The 18,755-nt window shown below is 42.2% G+C and overlaps 1 protein-coding gene across 5 annotated transcripts in view; it reads right to left on the reverse strand.

The window, feature by feature from the left end:
• The window catches only part of LRRC4C (leucine rich repeat containing 4C), a 611,872-nt gene that overhangs the window by 105,340 nt on the left and 487,777 nt on the right, over window positions 1–18,755 (reverse strand). The window contains exon 1 of one of the 5 annotated variants that reach the window (XM_083602189.1): window positions 8,984–9,188. The exons of the other annotated variants lie outside the window; for them this stretch is intronic. The gene's annotated coding sequence lies outside the window, so the exon portion shown is untranslated. Of the gene's footprint in view, window positions 1–8,983; window positions 9,189–18,755 lie in introns of those variants that run through there. 5 annotated transcript variants of the gene reach the window in all.

The raw sequence follows: 18,755 nt of genomic DNA on the forward strand, positions 1-18,755 counted from the left end.
TAGCCATCTTTTACTTATGACCTCATAGGACGCAACTATATATTATCTTTTTGCTTAAAAGTTCAGATGCTATTTCTGGCATCCAGGCAGAAGGATTGCTAAGCACTATGCCCTTTACTTTGAGCAGGGTACATTCAGAACACCAGATGTGGTGTTCTCTCTGATTTAGGAAAATAGGAAGTTAATCAACATCTCTGATACAGGCTAGAAAAGGATTCATCTCTATTTCAGCACATCTCTGTTCTTCCTCTGTTCTCTTCCTCTTCCTTTTCAGACTTCCTCTTAGGACTGATGAACAGAAACATGTTTCTGATTGGGTTCGCTCCCTCCCTCCAGCTTTCATTGACTCATTCAGCTGAGCTGGGATGAATTTACATGAGCAGAACTAATCCAGCAAAAGAATATTAGAGGAAGTTCAGATATTTAGGAGAGAAAAATGCGATCAGTCCTGCTAGGACTGTGTCCATTCAGAATGTTCTGCCCAGGTTGAAGATTTGTTGTGCCTGAGATGCTAGCGCATTATGTTCTAACCTAGCCTTATCCATATTCTGCTAGATTTTCCACCTTCCTTCAACATTAATTGAAAATGCCCTAGAGTTGTAATGTAAAACTACACATTAAGTTCAACCAAGGGAGGATTTTCCATCCAGTTCCTGGTCTCTCAATCAGTTTAGGTAAGCCCAATTACCATATACCACAAATAGAGATCAGGTATGCCAGACAACACAAAGCAAATAGATGGCTCTCTCACACATAAGTTGCACACCACCCCAAAAGTCAATTGTTATGAAAAATTATCAAGCACATTGATAATTACAAATTACAGTTAGGGATTCCTATTTGAGCCAAAGGCTTAACCAAACATCTCTATATATGTCTAGCAAGAAGCATGTTCCATTGTTCTGATCAAATCAGTCCCTGGTGAAGTTTTGACTTTTGTATTTCTGCATCTTCTTGTATTCTTAAATTTTTAATTGCAATTATTTTCACTTGCTCTTGATTTTATTTTATAAGCCTTTCACAGAAATTTGTAAGGGGGAGTCTTGTGTATAAACCCATAATCAAATTTTCTTTGTTTATGCAGAGGGAGGAAAAAGAATTTGTGATAACAAAAATGAAAAGCCAAAAAAAAAAAAAAAATACAAAAGGAAAGGAAAATCTCACATACTATTTTCATTTTGTAGAGCCACAATTAGAGAGGGATCACTGAATGAGAAGTTTCAAGGATGATAAAATATGTAGAGGAGCAACCATAAAAAGAAGTTGAAGATTCTGGCAATAAACTGACTACAAAGGTTGTAGGAATGCTCCAGGCATGCCATATATATTGCCTTAGGGAAGGAGACAGGGCTAGTTGGCTCTCTTCAGCTCTAGCAAAAATCTAGCGTCAGCAAACAAGCATATCTTCTTAGCTCTAGCAGGTGACAAGACGCTAATATTTAAGTAAAATACACAGGCTTCCTACATACGCACAGCATAATTTTTCTCACATACTACATTAAAGGAAAAGGTTAGAAGTGATGCCCTGATGGTTGAAAGACTATAAATGACAATTTTTAAGGGTTTCCCAGAATGTGTGTACACTAAAAGTGGTAAAGCAGTGGGCCCTGCACCAAAACCCCTGGCATAGAAGCTCCATGTCAGAACTCCCACTGAGTAAAGTGGATCACGTAGCTCCCCATGGTACTCCAGTGACCTGCATGCAATGAAACAGGGGGCTGGCAGCTCGAACACAGGTGGTATAAATCTGAGTTATGTATACCACATGGGTGGAGAAATATGGAGACATGCTTTTTTTCTTCTGCAGGTAATAAGTGTGTGTGTGTGTGTGTGTGTGTGTGTGTGTGTGTGTATATATATATATATATATATATATATATATATATATATATATATCCCCACATTTCCTCCAATGAGCTGTAGGGGCTTTACATGACCCTCCTCATTTTCTCCCCACAAGGAGCTTGTGAAGTAGGTTAAGCTGAGAGAGACTGGTCCATGAAGAGAGCTTCATGATGGAGTCAGGTTTTGAAGCCTGATCACCCCAGTCTGAGCCCAACTGCCGACCCACTGCATCACATTGTCTTTCTTTTATTTTGGACAAAATGGATTGTTTCAAGAAGTGGCAGAGAGATATTTCTAGATTTGTCTGGCAGGGCAAGAAGCCCAGAATAAAATTTAAAATACTAACTGATGCAAAGGAAAGAGGTGGATTTGCCCTGCCAGACTTTAAACTTTATTATGAATCAGCAGCATTCTGCTGGTTGAAAGAATGGCTGCTTCTTGAGAACACAGACATTTTGGATTTGGAAGGTTTTAATAAGGTTTTTGGGTGGCATGCATATTTGTGGTATGACAAGGTCAAAGCACACAAAGCATTTAAAAACCATATTGTCAGGAAAGCATTGTTTAATGTCTGGATAGGATATAAAGACTTACTTGAAAATAAAACCCCAAGGTGGTTGTCACCGATGGAAGCAAAGGCTCAGAAAAAGCTCAATATGGAGGCCAAATGGCCGAAATATTGGGAAATTTTGGAACAAGAAGGAGACAAATTGAAATTGCAGAGATTTGAGAAATTAAAAGATAAAGTGCGAGACTGGCTTCACTATTATCAAATAAGGGAGGCTTACAATTTGGACAAAAAAAATGGCTTCCAGGTGGAAAAATCAAAACTGGAAACAGAACTGTTAGATCCCAAAACAAAGATACTTTCAAGAATGTATAACTTGCTGTTAAAATGGAACACCCAGGATGAAACGGTTAAATCTGCTATGATTAAATGGGCACAAGATGTTGGATATAACATTATGTTTGCTGTCTGGGAACAGTTGTGGACCACAGGTATGAAATTTACGGCATGTAATGCCCTAAGAGAGAATATTATGAAAATGATATACAGGTGGTACATGACACCAGTCAAGCTTGCAAAAATCTATCATTTGCCCGATAATAAATGTTGGAAATGTAAAGAAAATGAAGGTACATTCTTTCACCTTTGGTGGACGTGCCCAAAGATTAAGGCTTTCTGGGAGATGATCTATAATGAATTGAAAAATATATTTAAATATACCTTCCTGAAGAAACCAGAGGCCTTTCTTCTGGGCATAGTCGGCCAATTGGTGCCAAAGAAGGATAGAACTTTCTTTATGTATGCTACAACAGCAGCAAGAATACTTATTGCAAAGTATTGGAAGACACAAGACTTACCCACCCTGGAAGAGTGGCAGATGAAGGTGATGGACTATATGGAATTGGCGGAAAAGACTGGCAGAATTCGAGACCAGGGAGAAGAGTTGGTGGAAGAAGATTGGAAGAAATTTAAAGACTATCTGCAGAAACATTGTAAAATTTATGAATGTTAAAATGATGCTGGATTGAAATTAAGTGGCATTAGCAACAAGGTTAATAAGAATATGTAAAAATGGATTGATAACGGATGAAAAATATATAGTTATAATATGTGGAGATACAGAGTTAAGATAAATGAAAGAGGGTAAGGATTTGCTGAACTGACTATGTGAACGGGAATACAAAAAAGGGAGGTGTGAGGAGGTCAGGGAAACAAGCAAACGAAATTCAAGATATGAAAAAAAAATGGATTTGTTTTTAATTTTTCCTATTTACTTTTTCTGTATTTTGTATCTTCTTTTTTCTATGTATTTTTGTATTTTTTGTATTTTTCTTTTCTTTTCTTTTTTCCCTCTTGTTTTCTTTTATTCTGTAACTTTCTGTTTTTTTTGGTAAAACTCTAATATTTTATACAAAAAACAAAAAACACATTGTCTTTCTTTTAAACTTGTGCAGATTTGAAAGTTCTTATTCTTCAACCTAATTAATTCCTTAAACAATCAAACAAACAAGCACAAGCCAGGTTGCGAAACAAATCAAGCTAGTCAACTTTAAAACCTAACAGATGGGAAACAAATGCCAAAGAAAACATGTCGTACTGAAGAATTTAGAGAGAGAGAGAATGCTAATCTTGAAAATAAAAGACAAATTAATTTAAGTACAAATTAACCATTTCTTTCGAATCATGCCAAGACAGAAAAATGCACTTCTATACTGGCGGTGTTAAAATTAACTCATTCTAGAAAAAGGTATTTAAATATACCTTCCTGAAGAAACCAGAGGCCTTTCTCCTGGGCATGGTCGGCCAATTGGTGCCAAAGAAGGATAGAACTTTCTTTATGTACGTTACAACATCAGCAAGAATACTTATTGCAAAGTATTGGAAGACACAAGATTTACCCACCCTGGAAGAATGGCAGATGAAGGTGATGGACTATATGGAACTGGCGGAAATGACTGGCAGAATCCGAGACCAGGGAGAAGAGTCGGTGGAAGAAGATTGGAAGAAATTTAAAGACTATTTGCAGAAACATTGTAAAATTAATGAATGTTAAAATGATGTTGGATTGAAATCAAGTGGCCTCAGCAACAAGGTTAATAAGAATATGTAAAAATGGATTGATATTGGATGAAAATATAAAGTTATAATATGTTGAGATATAGAATTAAGATAGAAAGAAAGAGGGTAAGGATTTGCTGAATTAACCATGTGAACGGGAATACAAAAAAGGGAGGTGTGAGGAGGTCGGGGAAATAAGTAAATGAAATTTAAGATATGAAAAGATTGATTTGTTTTTAACTATTTTTTATTTATTTTTTCTGTACTCTGTATTTTTTATTTTGTAACTTTCTTCTTTTTGTAAAACCTTAATAAAAATCTTTTTTTAAAAAAATAAAAAAATAAAATTAACTCATTCTAAATCTCACCCTATTATACATTATTATTTACTGATAAGAACCAGCAGAACACTGTCCCACCCAGTAAGCATAACAATGTCTTACATTGTGTAACTTATTTTCCTGGGTTTGGTTATAAAAGGGCACAGAAAGCTGCCTTATACCCAATCAGATCATTGGTCCACCTAGAGCAATTTTGTTTTTACTTACTGGCAATTTCACTGAGACTTTTCCAAGATGCCATGAATTGAATCTGGGACCTTTTGCATGCAAAGCAGTGTACTGCCAGTGAGCTATTGCCCTTCCCCATTCCTGTTAATCTGCTCACTAAGCATTTCTGCTGAGGAACAAGGATGGAGGTCATTTTTACCAATTATTCACCCTCTGCAGCCCACACCCCCAAAAAACCCCTACTTTGGAAGGGTGGTGCACTCTCTGGAGCAGTGTTTGTGACTAAAAGGGAAACGGGCAATCAGCCAAAATCACCTTCCACCACCCCTTCCTCCAGTGTAAGCCTCGGCTAAATCTCAGCCCCTTCTATTTGCCAATGGGTCACAGTGGATCCAACTAGCATTGTCCTGATTCATGAAGCTGGTATGCTGAGAGTAATTAATCCCTATTTATTGGCTTATTTTTGCCATTTTTATTTCTCCTTAATGACCGCATGGTTTGTTCTTCTCGTTCTTTGGTACAATATACTATTATTGTGTTATGGAATGTTGAAAACTCAATATGTTAACGAAAATTAAAGTAACATAAATTAAGAAATTTGAGATGGGTATCTATAGAAGTACAAGAAGCTCTTATTATTATCCCCAAGGAATCAGCTGACCCCCTGTATCTCATGGTGATGCTGAATAACTGTGTACAACATCCGGGCAGAAACAGAACATAGTGAAATTCCATGGCAGATGCCATCAAAGTGTAAAACTCATTTTTTTTCTGGAGACAAATTTAATCACAAGCTATCTGTTTGATCCAATGGCAGATGATTCAGTTCAAGAAAGTGCGGACTAGAAACTTACAGCTTTGCCTCTTTGAAATGTCTCCTCAGGTTTTGGAATTCCAAAATACCTTATCTTGTTGCCAAAGAGAAACCGGTGGCAATAGCAATTCTCCATTAATCCACTTTTGATTTCTGAATCCACTTTTGATGTATGGATTTTGTATTTCTGAATTTTGTTTGGACAAAGTTTGTCCCTACTGCCACCACCAATTCCTCTTACAGAAGCTGAATAGACCTGGGGTCAGCAAACTTTTTCAGCAGGGGGCTGGTCCGCTGTCCCTCAGACCTTGTGGGGGGCCGGACTATATTTGGGGGGGGGAATGAATGAATTCCTCTGCCCCACAAATAACCCAGAGATGCATTTGAAATAAAAGGACACATTCTACTCATGTAAAAACACACTGATTCCTGGACTGTCCGCAGGCCAGATTTAGAAGACGATTGGGCCGGATCTGGCCCCCAGGCCTTAGTTTGCCTATCCATGGACTAGACTGACAATTGTTTCTTAATTCAATGCCACATTCTTTAGCACACCTACCCTCCCAGCATAGGCCCCTGAGGTGACTATCTCACTCTCTTCTGTCCTGGTGTGGTGGTGAAGAACCTGTTTCCATGTAGCAGTGTCTGCCCTATCCTGAAAACATCTGACAAGTAACAATGGGAGGCATATTCCTTATCAACTCACCATTAGGAATACAGAAGGACAAATGGGACACTCACAATTTTTATTGCACACTGGTAATTGTAGCACAGTAAGTGCTGACAGCATCACTTAAAAAAAAAAAAAGGATTGCCACACTTTTTGCTCTTGCCTGGCCTTTATGCCTCTGAAACAAAGCAGCTTTCCCCATCATCACATCCATAAGCTAGGCAATGCTGTACTCCATCAGTTCCTTTCCTATCTGCTATGCACTTCTCCAAGTAGCAGGAACTAAGGGAGGTAAAAGAAGGAAACCCTGATAGGATCAGTTGGCTTCCCGATGGTCACTGCTGCTGTAGGTCTTGCTTGTGGTGTGCCCAGCACCGAGGCAAAGAACATCCTTGCCTCTGCAGGTTGCCTGTAGAGAGAAAAGAGGAAGATGAAGAGAGTCCTGAATAATGGCTAGCAGCTTCATGTGAGTGAGTGCTCCTTTGGGGTTCACAAGTATGTGCTTAAGAATGCTGCAGCCCAAGTGCTTTCCCATTCTGCATGCTCTTCCAGCCCCAATCGGTGTGTCAAAATAACATACCCAGACAATACTTTCTCCTCCAGTTCAATGTAGGAAGTTCCACTGGAATGGTCTTTAGCAATTTTGTTCTGCTCCATTATCTCCTGATTCTGAGCCTGCAAGGTGGAAAAATAATAATCATGGTAGCAAGCAATGAAGATGAGCAAGGCTACCCAGAACCTTCCCTAATGTGTGATGAAAACTTACCTGGGTGTATGTGAGTTCTGCATTCCCCAAGGCCGACACTCCCCATTTTGCCAATATGAGGCAAGCTGGGAAGTACCATCCCACCCTGCCACTTTTGCACCATCCTGCCACCACTGCTGCAGAATTGGTGCTGGCACTGGCACCGATTTCTGGCAAGATGTCCCCAGAAATTGGTACCAATGCTTGTGCTGCTTTCTCCCCAATGGCAGAGGTGCCAGCGAAGCAGGGCGCTGCCTTGGGGACTTCTGCCACCCGAGGCAGCTACTTCACCCTGCCTCATGGGTCAAGCCTGGCATTCTTCAACAGTGTTGCCTTTCCTGCACAGTAGTTATTTGCCCAATATGGGAGATACTTTCCACATTGTAGGAGGACAAAATGACCATGCATGTGTGAGTGCTCTAGGCACCACTTGGAGCCAAGGGAAGGAATGAAAGGGGTCCAGGGGTCAGTTCTGGGGCATAGGCCTCCCCCAACCCTGCTAAGCCCTTATTTTGCTTACCTGTGTGTAGTATCTCCGTTGGGCAGTCCTGGTTGCAGTGGTGGAGCTGGCATTCCTGCCACTTGCTGGTCTCACAGTACAGCCTCTGTAAGTATTCTGAGAGGAATGTTATTTACCTGCTCCCACCTCTTTGTTCTTAGCCCTGGCTGTCTGTTATTTGTACAAAGTAATCCCTTTCAGCAAATTGTTCAGGTTCCCTGTTATAAGAATTCTCTGTTGTATGCTGCAGCTTGCAAGACAAGAGGGTTGACTGGTGTAGAAATGTGCTTCACATCTTGACATAAGAACTGTGCTCCTTTGTGGGTCCTTATATAGTCCCAGAACTGTGCCATGATGGAGTTCAAGTGAGTCAGAATCCCACCTTCAATAACCCTCTGCATGTGTTGAGATTCTGCATTAACACATGAGGGAGGGCTGCAGGGGTGAGTGTGTGGTCTCCAGTCTACCACCAGCGATCTTTGCTTTCTCCACAATTCCTGAGGGAAACTGTATAAAGCAGGGAACCTTCTATACAAGACTTCCTCAAACTGGGCCCTCCAGATGTTTTGAGACTACAATTCCCATCATCCCTGACCACTGGTCCTGCTAGCTAGGGATCATGGGAGTTGTAGGTCAAAAACATCTGGAGGGCCGAGTTTGAGGAAGCCTGTTCTATACCCATGAAGACTGATAACACATTTTACAACTCTGGAACAAAACAGGATTCTAAAATGCACAGGGAACCTAAGCAGATGCAGAAGGCTCTCTGCTTCACACACTCTTGAACACATGGAGGGCCACAAGATGGGCAATGGGACTAGAGCTGACACAGTAGTCTCCTTGTCCCCTTGTTTATTACATTGACCATGAACCTGCGTGCCTGAAGAGGATTAATGAAGTTGGTGGTTGGAGGGGAAAATGTGAGTGGAAGTGTTGAGCTCTCCATTGATTACAACATATTGTTTCTACTTAGTGCATCACAGTAATGCTCTTGTCAGACTGGGACTGACAATGAAGTGAATATAAGCTGCCAATTGAGTTTGCCACAGCCCTAACATTCCCCCACCGTACTAGCAGTTTCTGCCAGTGTGTGCCACAAGACTACTGGATGTTGTTGGGCTGCAACTGCTACCAGCTCCAGTAAGCATGGCCAACAACCATCCTGTACTAAAATATTATAAATCCACTGTGTTGCATCAGTGCAAAGAAAATTACTAGTGAATTCATCCCCATGCAGCAAGCATAACTCAATTATAAAATATGCACAATTAAGTAAATAAATATTACACACACCCCATACACCATTAAACTTTAGGGCTGCGGTCCACAACTCACCTATGCTTGTTTCATCACATGCTTCCACACAAACAAAATTAAGTACATCCTTTCAATTGGTTTGTGGATCATATACTGTTCATTGATATTTCTTGATCTAATGCACGCTGGGGGGGAAATGTTTTGCAGATCATTTGTCAATTATTCTGCTGAAAATTCCTGGAGAGCCATGGAACTGACTCATTCAGTTAGTCCATTCAATAGAAAAGGCCCCAGTGGGAGTAGCAGATTGCAAAGCTCACCACAAACATCATCTGCCTGGGACATGTGATCCAGCCAGGGCATGCAAAATAATGCTCCTTTATTTTTAGTTCTCTAACTGCAGGGAAGGACTTAAATCCTAACCCTGAGTCTAAAAAGTTCACATCAAGACTTGCAAGCTAACATGAATCACACCCTGGGCTTTTAAAACACAAAAAGAGAAATGTGAAGAGACAAACTACTGAATACTTAAGAGTGAAAGCAATTAAGCAAGTCCAAAATGCTTTCAAAAGGACCTTGAAACCATCACAAAACAAATGGAAGTTACTACATAACAATCAGAATTGTTATAAATTGTTATAAAGTGTATAAAAACCAAAGGTGACATGGCCATGGTAATACAGGATGCTGAAAAAACCCCATTGCACATGACATTATAAAGGGTATAAAATGTTTCTAATTTAGGAGTGGGCCAAATTGTTTTCCTCAATTTTGTTGTCAGTTCTTGGTGGGGAACATTTTGGTAACTTACAGGGGGATAAATAAGGCCGTCTCCTCCTCCATCATTTCCTCTGTCTGTCTGTCTGTCTGTGTATTTGAGCTTTTCCAACCCCAAGAAAGTGTTAGATAATCTCTCCTCCCCTTGGATAATTTACGTAAAATGGCTTCCCCAGTTTCTCTTTGGAAAATTTCAAGTTGCCCTTTTTACACATATCTAGTAGGGACCACTGCAGTAGTCCAGTCTGAGGAAGGGTGGTCAATTAATGCACAGATAATGGAGGCCAAGACCATCCTGTCTAGGAAAGGCTACAACTGAGCAAAGCTGGAAGAAAGGCATGACTAGCAAACATCACCATCCAGGTATCAGGAGAACGCACTGGATTCCAGAGCTCCCCAAACTGTGTACCTGCCCCCAACTTTTTTTAATGGAAATTTATCTCCTGAGCCAATCTGAGACTCAGAAAATATGCTCACACCCTGCTTTCAAAATCTTTCCTTGAAGAAATAAAAGTCTGCTGCTTTGCAGTAAAAGCCCACATCTCATGGGGGACCCTCTCGTTTCTAATGGAATTATGCCTCAGGGCCAAGGAAAGCAACAGAAAAATTTCAGTGAAGCATCTGCTTTGAAAAGCTGATTCCTGGAAAACAGGCTGCAGGAAGGAGGGGGCTGCCGAAACTCCAAGTCCCAAAGCTTCTTGCACCAACAACATCTAGCATCCAAATTGCTCAGCTACCCATAGAAAAGTTCACGTCTCAGGGTCCTGGCACCTGGGCTGCAAATGAATCCTTCGGGGCTAGAAGGAAGGAAGGAGAGAGCCTCCAGCAAAATCTCACTACACCCACCATCAGAAAATGGGGGAAAAGATTGGCAGTTGTGGGAAAGAATATTCAGGGACTCATAGTGGGAGGTTGAGACAGCTCATGGGGAGTTGGGTGGTGGTGTGATAAATTCTTTGGAATTGTGAAAAAAATCTTTGTGAAGCCAGTGTGAGATCTGGACCCAACACCACCCTCCCCCCTGCCCATCTGAAAACAGATGAATTTACAAGAACTCTTATTTCTTATTACAGGAGATATAAAAAAGAAATCATATGACACTTCTTCGTTATTCGAATAATGCGTGTGATACGGGGGTGGGGAATCTCTCCATTGCATTACAATACAGTGGTACCTCGGGATAAGAATTTAATTCGTTCTGGAGGTCTGTTCTAAACCCGAAACTGTTCTTAACCTGAAGCACCACTTTAGCTAATGGGGCCTCCTGCTGCTGCTGCACGATTTCTGTTCTCATCCTGAAGCAAAGTTCTTAACCTGAGGTAATATTTCTGGGTTAGCGGAGTCAGTAACCTGAAGCGTATGTAACCTGAAGCATATGTAACCCAAGGTACCACTGTACTTGTTCAAAGACATGTAAATCCGCACTGGAGGTAGAAACTGCAGGGGGGTGGGGATCTATAATATCTTCCAGTAGTGAGAAGCAGTGATGCAGTTGTAGGGTCTATGGTTATCCAGTGTTTGATTGGACAACATTTAGTTTTTCATCTTGTACTGCAATTGCTATGTAGCTTCACAAGACCTGAGATAACCTCTATCATTAAATGAGATTCAAATGCATTCCACCTATACCTCCCCAAAATGCATTATGCACCTAGCGGGCAGCATAAGAATGCACACATATGACCTCAAACAGTACTAGCATACAAGAAGGTGCAGCACAAAACCTTCTCAATCACTATTAGTAGTGTGATAGTATTGGATTTGATCTCTTCTATCCTTGGCAATCATTTATGGAAAGGCAGGTGTATTACTGGATTCTGCCATTTTACCCATTCATGTCCTACAGTCCGATTCTGAACCGGCAAAACAATAAATTTCCTAATGAAGGCCATAACGTAGGAAACCCTGCTCATTGCTTTTAATCAGCTGTAATCACTCCTCCATTGAGAAACTATGGCAGAATCAGCAGGAGTTCTTTCTCTATCTGCACATGCCAGTAGCATTATTTAATGAGCTTAGACTAACATCAGCCTTGAGTTCTCTGCAAATATGGTGTTGCAAGTGAATATCTTACTAGGAAACCTAATTCAGATCTGTTTCATTCCCACAGAAACTGAATATGCTGAAATACGTTAATTACTATACTTTAAACTATTATTTATTATTGAAAGGGCTTTAGGCATTTCTTGCAATAACTGAGCACCAAACCTTAAATATACTCTGCTTGTCTTGCTACCCATAAGACAATCTTACCCACATTTAAGAATAACTATGTGATTGTTGACCCCAAATGGTTATATTCACATTTCAGCTAATTCTGAGTAGTGGATACAATCCTCTCTTTTTTTTAAAGCACATATTCAATAGTATAGGGTGTTCCATTCACACCAAGGTATATGAATCCTCAACTAGTCAAGTTAGTGGGTTTGCTGAAAGCACGCTCTATGTGTATGGAATCCAAATAGTACACATTTATTTGGTTCAACATGAAAAGAAGCTTGTGATCAGCAGCCTGATTCCTGTCACCTGTGGCAAGTAGGTTTGCAAAGAACTGCCTACAATACACATCCACAGCAAAAGCAGAGTGCACAGTAAATAGAACCTATAATCAAATATCCCGAACAGTGCAATTGAGGCTGGCCTTGGACATAAAAGCAAGCAGTCAGAAACAGGATTCTCAAGCGATTGCTACACTTTCCCAGCTATGCTTCTGATGTAATGCCCAGCATATTGACTTATGCATCTCTGCCGTGTGGGATGAATAAAGTAGACAAGCATCCCTGCTGGGGGGGGGGGGGTTACCAAGCTGCTGTTTCAGATGTTACACTGAAACTGTCAAAAGAGGGTAAAGGCTTGATCACACTTTCTCTTTCTGTCATTCCAATTGATAAACCAACACAGCAATCTGCAATCTGAAAATCCCATTTAGCCATGCACCTCTCTACAGGAGATGTTCAAAACTTTGTTTGTTTATTTATTTCATAAAATCAATACTTGATTATATTAAAAAAACAACCCTGAAAGTGGCTTACAAAAGATTATTTATACTATGAGTCAGTGACCCTGGCTTTCGTGAATGGGGAATGCTCTTTGACATTTCCAAGGCCAGAGCATGAAGCAGAGCTGCCAACTGTCTCCCCTGCTGTTTGCCTGGCCATAGAACCCTGAGCTTTGGCACTGGAAGCAAATGATAATTGTAAAAGGTTTCTATTTATTTGGAAAAAAAACATCTTATCAATATGATCACAGATGATGCTGTGCTATTCCTTTCTGTTCCTGAAACCTCATTACCTGCTGTCATGCCTCAGCTTGCTATATATAGCAAGATATCTTTCACTGTTAACTTCATCTAATTTGAGTGAGTGTATATGCACCCTGTCAAACCTACAATGGCAAAGTTAGAAAACAACTAGCCTGAAACTCTGTACTACCTACCCACCAACCTTCCAATCAGCAAGCCCAAGAGGCTCAGTGGTTTAGACCACAACGCCACCCACTCCCCTGAATTAAAATGAGCACCACACCCCATAGTTGCCTTTGACTGGACTTAACTTTCCAGGGGTCCTTTAGCTTTTACCTTTACTACCTACTTTAAATACCTGGGAGTGAACATACCTAAGAATTTATCTAAACTATAAAAATTGAACTTTGATAAAAAAATTAACAACTAAGCTTAAAAAAAACTGGTTAATGCTAACATTCTCATGGCTGGGCAAAGCTTCTATAGCAAAAAATGATGCTATTACTGTAGCCATCTTTACTTATTCCAAGTCTCACCAATAAGCATACCCATATTTCATGTTAATAGCTGCCAAAAAATATAGGGTCAAGAACAAGAGGTGGCAACCTAAGGCCCATGGGCCACAAGCAGCCCATGGGGGTTGTTTAACTGGCCCATGGACCAGCTGGCTCCCGTGTGCCGTGCTAAACCAGTGCAGCAGAGCAGGGACCGCCTTCCATGATTCTGGCCAGCTTCCCATTGGCTGCAGGAAGCTCCTGCAGCCAATGGGAAGCTGTGCATGCTTCCTCTGCGCTGGAAGGAGTGCCAGAAATAGTGTTTGCGCATGAATGCCTGCATGTGTGCGTGCACACACTCCGGCCCACTGCAGAGTCTGCGGGACTGTGAACCGGCCCAAGCCACAAAAGCTTTGCCAACCCCTGGTCAAGAAAGAATGGTCACAAAAGGATGAGGTATAGTGATACCTATCCTAAAATGGTATAAAGACTCTGCTCACTTGCACAATAACCTTTTGATTTTCCAAGGCTTACGCCAGCTCCCATGGTTAAAACTGGAGGATGATAGAGGTCACGGCATTATGCTTTTATTCCCTTATCAGAAAATGGACAACAAGACACCAGCAGACATTATTAACCCCTTTCTAAAATCAGATTTGACCATATGGAAGCAATGGAGACTGAAACGTTTACCTTTTGATTCCCCTTTGGTTTCAATAACTCTTTCTTTCACACAGCAGCCAAATCAGCCTCATTTGCTAGGTGGGAATATATAAACTCAAAGACTTCTGCACTGAACAAAAGCCCCTTGCAGCTCCAAAAATAAATTTTATATTGGGAGGTAATATGTCTCTGGTTATAGATACACCAGATTATACATTTTCTATATCCAAATATAAAGACTCAAGCATTATGCAACTTAGTTTTGAGCTACTCAACAGAACAAACCCACTGGGAAAGGAAATCATCTCCCAACTATATAAAATCCTCACAAAATTGGCTACCCTTCCTCTCACTTCATTAAAACTAAAATGGGGAAAATATTTTTTTGAGAAGAATTAGAGGAACAAATCTGGGAACAAGCCTGGAATAAACTACCACTTGGATCAATCTCAATCAGAACTCAAGAAAATACTTTAAAGATAGCACATTGCTGGTACATGTGCCCAGATAGATTATATAGAATTAGTAATAACACATTCAACCTTTGCTTGCGCAAATGCAATTTATCTAGTACACATGTGGTTGCTTTGCCCCAAAATTATTCCCTTTTGAGAAAAAGTTTTTCAAACAATTAATCAAATGATTGAACAATTGCTACAACCAGACCGAAAATTAGCCCTGCTATCTTATTTTACTCTTCAGATTAAGAACATAACCAATAAAGACATTGTTCTCCACTTACTAACTGCAGCCTGAGTAGCGGTTGCAAAAAATAAATAAATTAAAAATTAAATGTTGTTGTTGTTTTGAAGCCTGGATTTCACAAGTATGGGACGTTGTGCTTAAGGACTAATTAATCATTTCACAAAAGGAATATTGATCTGGGAGGGAAAAGACTCACGACTTCTATACAACATGGTATCTTTTTATTGACTTTGTGAAGACAATCAAACATGGCTTTCACCCTCCATCAACTCCTGAAACCTTATGGAGAGACACTTTCATTTGATTGCCTTTCTTGGAACGTCTCAAACTACAACCATCAGCCACTACTTTTCTTTCTTTTCTGTACAACTACTAAGCTCTGTTTTCCTAATATAGGTATGTTTTGTTATTTGAAAGTAACTATCAATTTTTTAAAAAAGATAAAACAGTAAAATCAAGAAAAATCCACAACTATACTTTTAAAAGCATGCAAAAGTAAAAATACTGAAACAGATTAAAATTGCCTGAAGTTTCTAAGCATCTGGGTAGACTGGTCTAAACAACATTTTTAGCAGACGTTGAAAGAGTTCTGTGAAGGCCTAAACCAGGTCTGTGTGCCAAACTCCAGCTCTTTAGTCCCTGTGCCACAAGCAGGGATGAGGAGATCAATCTATTCCCACATCAATCTGCAATTTTTCAAAAAAAGCATCATGACTACTGAAAGTAAGCTGGTTGATACAGTAGTGTCATTAGCCAATATTGACTGCTCTCAGCAGCCAGCCAGCCCCTGACAGACACACACAGAAACAAACCATATTACTTTTTATCAGAATTTGGAAGGCTATTATGCACAGAAGAGGGAAACAAGTTCTTCCAAATCCTTGGTTAGAGGAAAAATAAGTTTTGGCAGACACTCAGAACCACACACAGGTGCTGAAATGTCCTGCCTAAACAATTTACAGGACTGAAATATAGGCAGACAAACTCTCTCATGCACACATGTTCAGAGTAATTAAGTGGATTATATGTTTTTCGATACTCCCATAATGTTATACCAGTACGTGGAGTGGGATATCAGAGCCACAAATTCTTCCACAAAGTCTAACAGCTCTGAAATCCATGCCACAGAGTAACTGAGTCAATAAATATGAGAAGTGTGGAGCAGTTCTCCTGGGATTTGTCCTAAGAAACATCCAGGGATCAATGAAGATGAGCCAAAGTACTAGCATGCAGCCACCACTGCATGTGTGTGTGTGTAATTTTTTTAAAAATTATTGCTTTTTAGCTGTTTCTATTTTAGCTGTAAGCTACCTTCAGTTGAAAACAGTATGGGTGAGGAAACCATGCCACAGGTCTGTCCTAATCAGGAGAACTTGAATAGTTGCATTTATTGCTGAACAACAGAACTTACTATACAGGCACCCCCTTTGCTGGGTTTCAAGTCACATTCTTATACTGAGGCCAGCGAGCGGACAGAGATGTCTCCACCCAGTGCCCATTACCTGATTTGCTTCCACATGCTGAACTCCACTTCACTGGAGCTGCTATCTGTCACTTGCTCATGTGCAACTGCTGCCTGAAATCTACACACCTCACCTTAAGTTTTCTAATCAGAAGAAAGCTGTTCTGAGGTATAGCTCATCAAACAGGACTACTTTTCAAGAAGCTACAAGATACCCAAGGATTGTGGCTACCATCATGTCTACTCAGCTTCAAATACTAGCACTCCGAGGTGGAGTAAATGGTAATGTGTACACAGCATAAGATTCCAACTAGTTCCCATTGAGTTAAAGATGAAATCACATGGAGAAGGGAGGGGAGATCAGGCATGGCTCTTAAAGAGACAGTTGACACACAAGGTCCATTCAAACCATACCCAGGGCTTACTTAAATATTCCTACACAGCCCTAATTGATCACACTCTACTTAAAGCAATTACTTCATTGCCTGTAAAGTGCTTTAATATAATAGTGCATGTAAAGGCTTGCTACTGCTAAAGTGCACCACACTATTTAAAGAATGCTTTAACAGCCTTATTGCGAGACAACCCATGAGAAGAAAGAAAGCAAGAAAATCTGACAACCATACAGAAGATACTAGAGCTTAAATTGTTCACCAGCTTTCCCTTGGCACTATTTAGATTTAAGGAAGACACACATGTTTGCAATGATGCTCTCCGTAGTTTGCATTTACTTTGCATTATGTAATGCAAAATGTAAACACTCTGCAGCTGCAAAGGCAATGGAAAATTAGACCCACTAAGGTTCCATTGTCCTTTTGATACCAGAATGCTTCAGATAAAGCGTGTTCTCCATAACAGAGAGCACGTGTTGCGGTTGGGGAAACAGGCCACCCAGCAATGACTTGGCAAATTATCAGCAACCCAGGCATTAAAGGGTTCAGTGGGGTTGCTGGGAGAAGATAATTTGGCAATGAAGGGGAGGGGCCAGGAGGCTATAAATACAGGAGCCAGGCGAGGGACGTCCTCCTGGCCATTCAGAACCGGATCAAGGAGCTGCTCACAGCGCCACAGACGGTTGTATTGGCTTTTCTTATCCGATTTATTCCAAAACCTTTCCCTTCACCCTAGTTTCTTTTCGCTCCTTTCCTATTATCATACTTACCTGATTCTGCTCCAGTTATTTCTCTCTTTTCTTTCTTTATACCTCCTTTTAGCCTTCTTCTCAGCCCTAAAAGGCTGTGGGTGGGGATCCCCCCCCCAGCCGGGGGAGGCTCAGCCTCCTTGGCACCCCCCCCCGGGTCCCGAGGACCGGGAGGGAGCATAGGAAAAATTCCGGAGGCCCGCCGCCATCGCGCCGAGTCTGGGGGGTGCGGAGTGCATTCCAGGCCGCAAATCGTGCCTGCGGCTCGCAGCCGCCATTCCCCCCTCCCTCGCAGGGCTGCCGGGCGCGGCTGGGCCTACCTTCCCCCCCGTCATCCCCTCCCCTCCCTTCCCCCCGGGGGCGTTCTTATTGGATTTTAGCCGGCGGGGCCTGCGTCTCCGGCGGCGCGGCGGGCGCTCGCGGGCCTGCCGGCGAGGCCTGTAGCGGCGCGGAGGCGCCGCAGGAGAGGTGCAGGGCGGTTAGGCCCGAACGGGATCCGCGGGCCTTGCCGAGCCCGGCGCTGGGCCGCGGTATCGCGCCCGCTGCCGCCGAGGGCGCGTGGCTCGGCGGGAGCGTCGTGCGGACCGTGTGGGGGGTGCGGGAGGCCTGGGTGGGGCCCTGAGGCCCTGGCGCGGCCTATTCCGGCCTAGCTTAGCGTGCGCGCCCGACAGGGGCCTAGGGCGGGGCCGGGGCACCGCTTAGCAGTAAGAGGACCCGGTAGGGCCTGAGCAGGGCCAGCAGGCCACAGGGCTGCCCTGAAGCGGCTTGAGTCAGTGTGCTGACTCAGTGGGGCCTTATTTCGCGTCGGCGCCAAACGTCTGGGGTGGCGCTCATAGGCGCGTTATAGGTTGGCCCCCTAGTGGCGGCGGGGGGGTAATTGCAGCTCATTGGTCACGAGCTCCCCAGTGACTCAGCCGGCTTTGCAACCTCCCAGGCCCAACTGGTAGGCTTAGCGCCATCTGCTGGCTGGTTGGGTTATTACACCTAACTTGTATTCAGTAATTTGAATAGCTTCTGGCAATTGATTTTCTTTTAGCGTTTTGGTTTGTCGGCTCCTGGAATAGGAGAGCACCTCCGCCACTGGAGCCTGGGTTGCTGCCTCTCCTACTAGTGGCGTTAAAAGAGTATAAGTGTATTCCACACTTCACTAACTGTCTTCATTTTAACTTCTGGTTCCCAGGGGACAGGGGTTGGTCATTGCTGGGTTGTCTGAATACTAATCTCATTGCTTCCCACCTAGCGGGCATGGCCCCAAAACGTGCTTCGGCCCGGAGTGGCCGCTCTGCCACCGCAAAACGGCCTATCAGGGGTCCTTCGCAAGCACTGCGCTCGCCGGCCCCGAGTCAAGCGGTGGGGCGGGTTCAGTC

This window comes from Podarcis filfolensis, assembly GCF_964270895.1.
Source record: "Podarcis filfolensis genome assembly, chromosome: 1".
NCBI lineage: Eukaryota > Metazoa > Chordata > Lepidosauria > Squamata > Lacertidae > Podarcis > Podarcis filfolensis.